At 35.6% G+C, this 12,718-nt stretch overlaps 1 protein-coding gene across 2 annotated transcripts in view; it reads left to right on the forward strand.

The window, feature by feature from the left end:
• The window catches only part of CNTN4 (contactin 4), a 3,809,844-nt gene that overhangs the window by 1,442,827 nt on the left and 2,354,299 nt on the right, over positions 1 to 12,718 (forward strand). The gene's annotated exons all lie outside the window — the stretch shown is intronic.

Below are 12,718 nucleotides of genomic sequence, written 5' to 3' on the forward strand. Positions count from 1 at the left end.
AACTTTGTCTGACATCGGTCTGAGACAAGAAAAGTTTCCCCAACGGGGTACTTAGGTTTAAAGAACACTTCGGCTGAAATACTGTTCGTAAATCTCAGGAGCTGGCCGACCGGCACTTGCAAACTGCTTCTGCTTTGGGCACCGTGCGACAAGAAAGACTGAAGAAAATGGCGTCGGCTGCCTCTTTTATACCCCTGCCGCACTGACGTCAGGGAAGAACCGACGACAACCAACGCCGGACCTAGACTTTGGAATTCGGCCGACCGAGGATCCGCCTGATGGCAGGATAACCCAACTGTAATGACTGCAGCTGTATGCACGATGAACATCAAGATCTTCCCACAAGCATAGCACTTTATATATATGTGAATTCTGAGTGGGTACATTTCACACACAGGGGGTAAATCTTACTTTACCCATAGCTGGATAGTGATTATTAGTTGTGCACAGTTATTTAAAATGTATTTCTTACTTTTTTAAGTAAATGTAGTATATAAAAGACATTATTTTGTTTATTTATTTTTATTTTTGTTTACTGAGTTTGTCTGATTGGGTTTAGTCAAAAAATAACCTTTTCAGCAGGGGTGCAGGGAGAATAGATCCCAACATATTACTAAACGGGTATTCAGTAATTGCACAAACAGATATTTAGTAATATTCATTAACAGTTTCACATACATTTACTAATTAGATCATGTTTATATGAAATAAAGGCAACTATTATAGTAAGAAGGATATTTATGCATTTAGTAGATGTTGAACATTGAGCATTTAAAGAGGTGTTTTAGTGGCTCTGTCAAATAGATAATAGATCTTGTAGTGATAGTGTTAAGAAATTAAAAGAAAGGGAAGTAAGTGCCCCCTAGTGAACACTTTCACAAATATCAGAACATTGAGGAAGTGTTGTGTCTTCATAGTGGGTAAACAAGTTTGTGTGCATTTAAAGCTACTAGTCATGAAGACCTGAATTTGCAGTTCATGCCATTGCTGTCATGCCATTAGTTGATATCCACAGGCATGTAATATGTGCAAATCAGCACAAGAAGTGCAAACATGCGGGGTACGTGTGATTCTAAGACAAGAAAGGGGCAAAACAGAACAGATTTAAGCACATGCTGATCAGTGCATAATGGCATAAAAACAGGAACTTTCATGGAAATGACACGCATGGAGCATGCTGCTGAAAACACCCAAAATGGCATCCCTGTTGAGAAATGCTGCTCAACAGCTTGCCATTTTCAGATTTGTGGTGTATGTGTGGGAGGGATGTTAGGTTTAGTAGGAGCAGTAACTCAGTTGAATGTCCTGTTAGCTAGCATAGCAATGTACAGAGGTTTATACTAAGCTATTGATCTGGTGGATCATCTGTAGCCTATCCAAGAGATCTCAGATAGTGAGTACCTTTTAATATGTATAAGTCATACTTAATTTTCACCCCACTTTCACTGACAGCAAGAGGGGTCAGACCAGGGGTGTACTTACAATTTCTCATCCATTCATCTAGATTATGCATAAAAGGTGCTACTTTGCTTTACATCCACAGGGAGTATATTGCATAGAAAAACGATTCTCTGGGACAGATCTCGCTCTCTCCAGCAGATCTTATTGTTACGGTGGAAGTTTAGATATGTTTAGTGAGTGATTGCAATGTTATTTGCTTTGTGGATGTGTAGGAGGCTACAAAGGACTGTGTCCTTTGAGGATATGTAGGCTAAGCAGAAGTCCACTCTCAACGGTATGTAATAGACAGAAAAGAGAGTTAGACAGAGAGAGAGAGAGAGAGAGAGAGAGAGAGACTAAGGTTTAAGGTGGTGAATGAAGCTTAAGGTAGACATGCCCTTGATTATCTTAGTGAGAAAATACTAGTGTCTCAAACAAAGCAGTATACTTAGACAACTGCATACCGAAGGGGACATATATACTGATCTTTGGGGGACACTACATGTAGCTACTTGTTTTCTTTAAGTGCATGCCTCCAATGATAATAGATTGGATTTGGTCAGTATGCTATATTTCTAATCAGCTCACAAAATAGAGGTTTGCATTTATTTTCATTAGCTTATCGGTTGTGCCAGAAGGTGAGACTATCTCAAAGGCCTTAGCCAAGTTCAGGTATGCAGTCTTAACTGCTCTACCTGCTTCTACTGCATCATTGACTTGTTAAAAAAATTCAACCAAGTTCAGAATTTAGGATTTGCCTTTGAGAAAGCCAAACTGGCTTGGATCCAAGGCCTATATCCTTGTTAACAAATTCCATGATGATCAGTTCCATCGCTTTACAGGTGAACCTGCTGTCATTATATAACAGCACGTGATGGATCATATTTAATTCCTCAGTACTGCAGAGGACCAGGCCAGCACCATGTAGGCAATTTACAGCATGGCCCATTTTCTTGAGTACTTGGAGCCACAGATTGATCACAAATTGCCATCATGGCCCATCTGACCTAAAGGGTCTGTAATATATCAGCCTAAATTGTAAGGTGGTCCACAATACATAGGTCATTATTTACATTGTTTCCTTATTTCAGCCAGGTATTTCCATAATGTATTCATTTAGCACATCTCTGACCTAAACCATTTATTCATTTAAGGGTATTTCCCACCTTGTCATCTGGATAGTAGGTGCACACCCATGCAGATAGACAAACATGTAAACACACCTGTCATGAAAGTAGGAGCAGGGTGCATATAATATGTTGTTTGCTGTGCACTGATGTTAATACCAGATATGCTATAGAGCCAGGCCTGATGATCCTCACCTGCAATACCAAATCCATGAAGGAACTTGCAGCACATGTGGAAACATGAAATATAATGGACCATGTGACTGGCTTACTGAAGGGATACTTCCATTGTGTAGACATGTCAGGAGAGGCACTATATTACAATCTAGACATATTCACAAGATTTTTGTTGAGTACTGTCACTCTTCTGGTCAGAGTAAAACAGATGAACAGTTGTGGGTTCGGTTCAAGCATCTTTATTATATACCAACATATCAAGACTGAGGCTTAGTAACTTAAACTTAAATAAACTTATAAACAGACTGACTACTACACTCACATGTTAACACTCTGGCTATTCTCTCAAAATGGCACTGCTGCCTGCATGTGCTCACTATTTATGTGCATGTGCCTACACTTGGAAATGCTTCTTAAAGTTACAACACATGCTCTGTTCTACATCCTCCCTCTTTGAGAACTAGGTCATACACTAAATTGACAGCATTCATTGGCATGCAATTACAAAGAAATGATCCTTTGATATGCAATTATACAGAACTAATTCTTTGACATGCAACCATACAAAACTAAACACATATAAAACAATCATGTCCAGGTTGCTGTGTATTTTACACTAGGTCTAGAGATATGACCTGATCATGCAACATAAAAATCAAAACTGGATCTAGCAACGGGGACTGTCTTTGAGGAATGTTCAGCTTTGGGGACATTGGGACATCATCAGGAATAGGAATAGAAACTGAGACATGTTCTACAATGTAAACATTGTCTGGGTTGCTCTGAGATCTAGAGTTTGTATCACATGTATGATGCTGCGATATCAATTCAGACACTGGAAGAAGATGCCTGCAGTTTTTCTTGTATTCTATACCCTCATATTCCACTAAATAGGATCTCAGCTCAGCACATATACATCTCACTTAGCCAATTTGATCAAAGCCTTTCGCCATTTGCATCCTCACTGTCTCTTCTTTCAATGGAAGAAAAAATCAGCTTGTTTTATAATAGCTGGACTTCTGAAAGGAATGCTTCTTAAAGAGATTGGCTTTGATTGCTCTGGTGTTTTTAGCATTAGGCAACAACAAACTAGAACTGATAGGCAAGGTTGTTCTGGTTTGCCTAGATAGAAATCTCTGAGCAGGCGAGCCAAGTAGGTTGTCATGGGGTATATTTTTGTGATTAAGTAAATTCAAGAAGATATCAGTATTGTCATGCAATGACCTCACTAGTAATTGCTTTGCATTCTGTACTGCATGTCCAGCCTAGCCGTTTGACTGTGGGTATACTGGACTACTAGTAATATGGATAAAGTCCCACTTTTTTGCTAATTTCTGAAATAATTTACTGTTAAACTGGGTAGCATTGTCAGAAACACCTTTATGTGGAGTAGCATGGACTGAGAAATGATATTTCAGCTTAGTAATAACAGCACTGGACTTTAGGTAAGGTAGCAAATCGATCTCAAATCAGTTTGAATAAGAGTCTACCAACACCAAGTAATGCTGATTTTTCCACTCAAATATGTCACTGGCTACTGTTGAACAAGGTAGTTTAGGAATCTGGCTTAGGTAAAGTGGTTCTTTTTACAAATGTGGTTTAGTACTATTGCATACTGAACAAGATGAAAGCACTTTATCGATGTCTTTTGACAGAGAAGGCCAAAATACTAGTCCTCTCGGCCTTTTTTTCATAGCTTCGGAACCTGGGTGGCCACGATGTAAAATCTGAATGTTTTCATGTTGTAAGGAAGTAGGAACAATAATTTTAGGACCTTTGAAAATGGTACCATCTTCCAACAGTATCTCATCGCTGTATGGGAAAAAAGGCTGTACTTCTGGCAGTACACAAGATTGCTTTAATGGCCATCCAACATTGATTAAGTGGATCAGTCTTTGTATGATCTCTCAGCTCATCAAGTCTCTTGGTAGAAAAATTATGCACTTTCATGACATCAAAGTAAAAATTCAAATACAAATCTATGGGTGGTAGCATTGATTGTTTTAACAGTGTTTAAAATGTTTAGGCTTGTGATAGAATTTTACGTCTGATGAAGCGTAGGAGTACTACATGAAAGCGCTTATATGTTTTTTACTAAATAAACTGTTTGGTTTTATGCCGTGCATGTCCTTTGCCTGCTTGGATTTCTTAAATTTCCAAGTTAGTTCTTCATCAAACATAGTTATAAAGACTTTCCTAATTAAAGTCTCTGAAGATAAAATCAACATCTCTGTGTACCCTGGCAAATACACTTGGTTGCTTAATCAGCAATGCCAAACACATTGGCTCTGAACTCCTAAAACTTTTCTATGTAATATAGAATATCTTGCTGAGGTATCAAAATGGTTATCATTATGTCTCAGAGCCTGGTAACTATAGACCCATCAGCCCCAAAACCCTAATTTGTAAAATAATGAGACCACAATAAATAATTTCAGAACTTTTCCCACCTTTAATGTGACCTATAACCTGTACAATTCAATTGAAAAGCAAACAAATCTGTTAGGGGATAAAATATAAAAATTCAAAACGTATAAGGAAGAGTAGGCAAATATTGCCAAGTCAAGATGTGCCATGCTGATAGACTCCTACCCAAGAGGACTAAATGCTGTAATTAAATCAAAAGGTACTTCAACAAAGTATTAGTTTAAGGCTGTGCACACTTATGCAACCAGCTTATTGTACGTTTTTTATTTTTTCTCTGTTTTTCAATTGAATTGTACAGGTTATAGGTCGCATTAAAGGTGGGAAAAGTTTTGAAATTATTTATTGTGGTCTCATTTTTTTATATCACTAAAACCTGGCATTTTAACAGGGGTGTATATACTTTTTATATTCCCTGTATATATATTTATGCACATTGGTTTACAAAGTTGAGTAGGTGCTCACCCTGATGCACCATTGGAATATACAATTTACACCTATCATAAAGATAAAGAGAAAAATGTAAAACAAATAAAATAAATAAATAAAGATACAAGGTAACTGGTGGATCAAATGGCAGTGGGACATAAAAATGCAATGATGTAAAGTTGCTATATAAAGTAACACCCCCTGTTGGACATGAAACCCCATGATCTTATTGTAACCCTTATTAAACAGCTAAACACTTAAGTGCTTTAATGATTGTGCACTGGCACCACTTAAAACTGTCCCATTAGAATGACAACATGTCTGCATATAACACATTCCTTATAACTTCTCAGTGTTTGGGAAATTAGGTATAGATGCTCAGTTGTTGATATCCAGTATGAGACAATCCATCATTGTCACCTGGAGTGAAAGAATTTAATTTCAAGAAAGATTATTTTGATTTTAGTTTATGTCTGACAATTTTGATTAAACTTAGTAAAATTGCACTATAAGAAGTTTGGGACCCAGTCCTGCAAGTCTTAATACTATTAAAAATAAACCAAGAAATAAACAAAGAGCAGGAAAATTCTGAAACCTCTAATTACAACACCAATAATGTTTACAGAATTCATTCCCAATTACTTCCTGCACATACCACTCTTATATAATACAAACTCCAAAATCACTGTACCTCAGAACAGAGGGAAAACTTCATGATATCATAGTATTGGACTGTGTGTATGTGTGTGTGTGTGTGTGTGTGTGTGTGTGTGTGTGTGTGTGTGTGTGTGTGTGTGTAAGCATATATACGCATGTGTATGTATGAATATTCTGTAATATTTACAGTTTCATGTCTGCTGTTCAAAGCAGGAAAGTTATTTTCTTCAGATTTCAGCAGATACCCCTTAATATGGGCTTGCAGCAGTATATTGATTCATACTATGGACCTTAGATGAAGCGCAGTTTGTTTCTGTAATCCATTTATTTTAGTTGGCTTCACAGGCTATGCATGCTACAAACACGGACATTTTGATTTACTAAATGAGTAGACAGATTGTATGTTTCTATGTATTGCAAGCAGTTATGGGGAAAACAGAGGGATCTATCTGTCTGTCTGTCAGATGCCATAAACAATGCTGAAATGCTTTTGTTTCTGACTCAGAAATGTTGTCTGAGGAAATTACAGATGATTTTTCCTAGATTTTTCTATGATGTTGGTATGATGCTACCTTATTTAGTTGCCTTTCATGCCAGTTATTTCAAATGAAAAGGTACTCACAAAGGGTTGACTATATATTTCAACCTAATTTTGTGTTCCTAGCCCTTAATGCTTTCAGCACAGCTGATGGTGCTGTTTTAAATTTCAGCAATGATGCATTATTGCAAAAAAGTCTCCTGAGCAGACCAGCAAAATGATAGCTATACATCATTTAGTTATGCTTGTATAATTTATATGTTTATCCACTCCCAGTGAAGAAAATACTGATGCTTAAAATTTTGGATTACATTCACTGTTTTTTTAATTATTTCTATGTGTGAAACTAAAAGCACTATATGTTTTTAAACTGAAATCATGTGAAAATGTTAAAGAAAGTTTTTTTCCTTCAGTATGGGCCCTGTATTACACTAAAGGATATAATTAAAACCACTCAACTGTTAAATGCAGGTAGAATCAAGCATGTTAGAGGTGAAATTGCTTAACCTTTCATCAGAACTCATTACAGCATTAGCACATTACCATAATTTGGGATTGTAATGGATGGGACAAGTCAGACTAGTAATTATAAAATGATCTATGTCCTGAACTATTTAAGAGAAAAGGAAAACAAGAAAAACAAAGTGTTATACAGTATATGCGTAATATTGTATTTCTTAGCCTGCTTGTGGATATGTGTGTGTACATATTTCTGTACAATTATATACACTGGTATAAAGGACAAACAGTATGTAGCACTGTAGCAATTAAAGTAATTAATGCACACTATTACATATCAGCTGTATAAATGAGATTGATTTTTAATTGTTGCACATTTCTATGAATTTTAGAGTCTGTATACTCTTTTGAAATATTTCTGTCTGATACAAGTTTTAGCAACAATAATTATAATACCTGGACCAGATTAATTCAGGAATATCCTTCTGGTCATTAAGCTTATTAGGTAGTCTCACTGTTAGCTCAGTGACCTGTTCATTTTATTTTATTTTATTTATGTATTTTGTTACTTTTTAAATGCCAAAAGCAGGTAGAATAGAATTCAACTCCTGTGCTACTTTAATGCAGATAACTAGAAATATCTTCTTATAATTTTTGCTGTGTGAAATATTATAACATAGGGATACAATAATTATCAGAAAATTGTAATTGTAATGTTCTCTTTAATAAACAAAATACCAAAGGGCGAAAGATACTACACACCTGATTACACTTTTATTTTCATAAATTAAAAACTATAGGTCCATGACATTGCAAAGCTACCTTTAATATTATTTTTTATAAATAATAATACTACTTCTAGTTGGTGAATAGTTTGATTAATCATTAACAGACACATAAGCTGTAATACCCAAAAGCAAAGAAAGTATTTCAGAATACCATATAACTGAGCTATAGAGAACATAGTTAAGACACCCATTATCAAAGATAAAATATTATTTAACTTTCATAAGATCCAATATTTTGACTGTCTCCCACAGTAGAACTTATTACTTAAAACTGGTAATACCCAAAAATTGGTAAAAAAAATCACTTAAAAAGAAACAAAGAAACCAGCAAAACAGAACAGTGTACTCAAGAAAATACTTACTTAACTGGTTTAGTGCTTTCGTCTTTATTAAAATGCAGATATCATCAGAATTATTTTATATGTAAAATATAACTAATTAAATAGTTTTAAAAAGGCACACACATCCAAAAAAACAACCAGTCATAAATGCCTCATAATCTAAAACATAAACAAGACTTCCTTAAAGAACCACTATCACCAGAATTAATCTGGTGTTTAATGAAAGGTTATAGAAACTAAAAAAAAAAAAAAAAAAAAAAAAAAAAAATAAAAATTCAAATACTTGAAAGAAAATGACTGTTAAATATTATTAACCCATCTCCTCTTAAGTTCACTAACTATTGAAATGTTGTCATTAATCCCTGGGGGACTGGTAGTGTCTAATCTTAACTGCCAAAGCATCTCTTTGTGCAAAAGCTAATTTCTCCAGAACCCAGAGTAGACTTCAGGTCTGATTTGTTCAAGAACCAGGAACTTGTACTTTCCAGGATCAACACAGGTCAAGGTATGTCTCGCAAGAGCACTTCTATTGTCCACTTTCTGTAAACTGTATAAATACGGGTATATTCTCCTGTTTAAAGTATTGTTCATCTTGCCTATGTAGAAGGCTTCACAATGACTACGACAGGCAAAATAAACCACCCAGTCTGACCAACAGTTAAATCTAACACCCTTTTCATCCATGTCTAATTATCTTGTCATATAAACTCCCTGTGTAATTAGTCTCAAAAAAACTACAAATATGACACTTACCACACCTCTGGGTCAATGGGAATGAGGGTACAACAGTCAGTGGGGGTCTTTAGAACATGTTCTTAATGTTATCCTTTCTTTTATACATAAAATAAGGTTTCTGCAAACCTAGTCTTTTGGTGTTGTCATCACATTCAAAAACTACCCAGTTCTTACATGTACTATTTTCATTACCTTTCACATCCAAGGGATATTGGATGATCATGTTTCGACTAGATGCAATATCAGGTAATTCAATGCAACTACTCCTGGTTAAATCAGATTTCATAATGAGACCATATTTCCCCTGTCTTTCCCTCATATTTCAGATTCAATGGAGTTGACCAAAGACTTGGGTACCCTCAGTCAAAAAACATGCTCTTCAAAGTCAGAAATTCCTTTTTACACATTATATCATTGGATGTCAGCCTAGATATCCTTATAAACTGACTCCTCACCACCCCCCTCTTTTGATGATGGGGGTGGCAGCTTGAAAAAACAGAAACTGTTGCAGAAAGTAGATTTTCTATATATTCCTGTTTCCAGTCCACCCTCAGAGTGCTGTTAAATCATAACATGTAAATAGTTAATCTTAGTAAAGCCAATCTGGTAGGTAAACTTTAAAAAGCTGGTACTACTCTCCATTTGACCTACCAGCTTGATAAAATTATCCTGACTACTATTCCAGAGAAACAATAAATCATCTAGATAATGATATTAATCTGCACAATATTTAAATAGGGGAAATTGAAACAACACATCAAGTTCCAATTTCACAAAACACCATTGGCAAAAATGGGGGTACATGCAGCCCGCATATCAACACCAAAAAGCTGCTTATAAAATTCACCACAGAAAGAAACAAAATGATGTGACAACACAATATCCATAAATTCATGAATTAAAGTCCTCTCATTACTAAACCAGTGTATCATCTGGTCAAATCATTGAAGAATGTCTTCTTCAGGTATAACAGAGAAGAGATGTTTAACATCACAGGTGGTAAAAAAAACCCTTTTTGACTCAAATTTGTGTGACATATCTTATCTAACAAGTCCCATGAGTCTTTAATTATATGAGGAAAATCAACAAATAAATTCTTTAATTTCAAATCAATAAATGTTGTCAACATTTCTGTGATGGATCCTGCTGGAGCCACTATAGGCCTTAAATGAGGATTCAAAATGTTACCGTGCATCTTCAGGATTCCAAAAATCCTTGGAGTAATAGGGTCAGAAACCCTTAAATAATCATACAACTCCAAGGAAATATAATCAAATAAAAGTAGCTCATCCAAAACTACTTTAATGCTTCTGTGTGCAATGTTAATTTCATTGAGCAATACTAAACTATAACATCAGTGTCACCCAAAACATTACTCATATGACCATTATAATTCACCATGCACAGTATTGCCAACTCGCCCTCTTTGTTGGGTTTCATACATCCAATTTTTAGATTCGAGATTCCTAGATTATTACTAGGCTAATTGCCCTTGCAAGCCATTTTAAGCCTAGCCATTTATCCCTTGTGAGACTCAAACCCTGCATCTTGTGTTTGTAAGGCAAACACCTTAACCATTAGGACATTCTTCCACCCCTTTTTCTTTGTTGTTGAAAATTGTTGCTAAAATAAATTGGTCTTCATGAGTAAGGTTGTAGTATTTTTAACTGGTCTATTGTTAAATAAACCCCAAATGTCCCTTTCACAAAGCTTTTCAAACATCTGGACTGTAGAGTGTTAAACATTGGATTAATTCTGGTGATAGTGGTTCCTTAAGGAAGTCTTGATTGCATTTTAGATTATGAGGCATTTATGACTGGTTGTTTTTTGGAGGTGTGTGTCTTTTTAAAATTATTTACTTGGTTATATTTTAAACATGGAATGGTTCTGATGATGTTTTCATTTTAATAAAGACAAAAAGCACTAAATGATTTAAGCAAGTATTTTCTTGAGTACACTGCTCCAGTTTGCTGGTTTCTTTGTTTTATTTTTTTATTTCCACAGTAGAAGTTATTATTCCTTACAGAAATGGTAGCTATACAAATTTTGCTCTTTCCTAAAACAGGTGATTCTTTGCTTAAAAGGCTATAGGTTAGAGTCAACAGATGCTGACAACAACTAAAGGTACAGACATCTTTGCTTCAGAAACTTCATGTTAAGTAAAGTCCTCCTAATCAGTAGTATTTCAAAAGTTGTACCTTATTCGGGACCTCTGTTCATAGGCATATACTAGGTTAATGACTAGTGTTGCCTTTATAAGCCTATACATGCAAGCCAAATGTATCCCACAAGCAGGGGTATAGCTAGAAATTAAATTTTTGTACTCACACCTAATGTCCACCTATCATTTTATAAATGTAGTCAACCTTTCGGATACATATAGGAAGGTGACATGTTATTTTCAACTGTTACCATTTATTCCCATAAAAAACTATTGTTAGAGGTGTATTTCTTTCACACAAGCATTCTTTGTATACCTCTATAGTCAAAATATTCATTTGCAGAGTTCAAAACATTCTGTGCTTTTTCATTGATGAAATTCCCAAGATATGCTCAGAAAAAAAATGTACTCATTTGAGTACACTGAATATGCCTAGCTACACCCTTGCCCACAGGTTATTGTGCCTTAGAGGTTATTTTAAGTAGTTTGTGTTAGTCAGGGCATGATTTAATAGCTGCCTCTGACAATTAGAGACATAGGTATCAGACTAGGAGTTGATTTTGTTTTTCTCATCCACTGGTCCAGGTTGCTCTAGAAAGGGTTTAGGGAAGAGCTCTTCTGCACATGGATGGAATGCCTACTCCTGTCCCTCTGACATGTGCTATTTTGTTGCAAGTAAAGTTTAAGTCCCTCCATCTAGTAGGACTGATGCTATTCATTTTGCAGATATGCAAAGGTCCATCAGAGCAGGATCCACGGATGTCTTGTGCTCTAGGCATAAATCATCTATAAGCAGTTTGTAGGAGACCATGTATAGTGACAGGGCTTTGAAGTGATCTGCATAGGACATTATATTTGCACCTTGTATTTTTTTGGTGAGGAACCTCTGTGGATGTTTCAGTTGAACTTGTGTCTGATCAAGTACAAACTGTAGGTGGCCTTATACTCATATATGTATATCTTGCCTTATGTAAGTGCAAGGCATTCTATGTAGGAAAAACCAAGAAGAAGCTGAAAAGGATAGTATACGAACATTTGAATGCCATAAGTAATAGAAATGTTAATAATGCACTATATAGGCACAGTATAGAATGTGGAAAAGGAAAGTTTAGTTTTTTTGTACTTGAGGAGATCCCAAGGGATATTAGGGATGGTATGTGGGAGACCAGAATTGAATACAGGGAACTTTACTGGCAGATTTTTTTTAGAAGCCAGTAGGCAACCTGGACTAAATGATGGCTTATCCCTTGCCCCAGTTTTAAAGCTGAGAGTGGCAAGATTATAACATTTACAAAAACGTATGCACATGTGGCATTTAATTGTGTTGAGTCCCTGCATAGTGAGATTCAGTAGTTATTTTAAATGTGAAGAAGTTGTGAGCTTTAGAGCCAGTAGATGCAGCACTAAAAGTATTTTGTGATTTTTTAAGCATATATATCAAG

This window comes from Protopterus annectens, chromosome 7.part0 (assembly GCF_019279795.1).
Source record: "Protopterus annectens isolate FY-2018-M chromosome 7.part0, PAN1.0, whole genome shotgun sequence".
In the NCBI taxonomy this organism is placed as follows: domain Eukaryota; kingdom Metazoa; phylum Chordata; order Ceratodontiformes; family Protopteridae; genus Protopterus; species Protopterus annectens.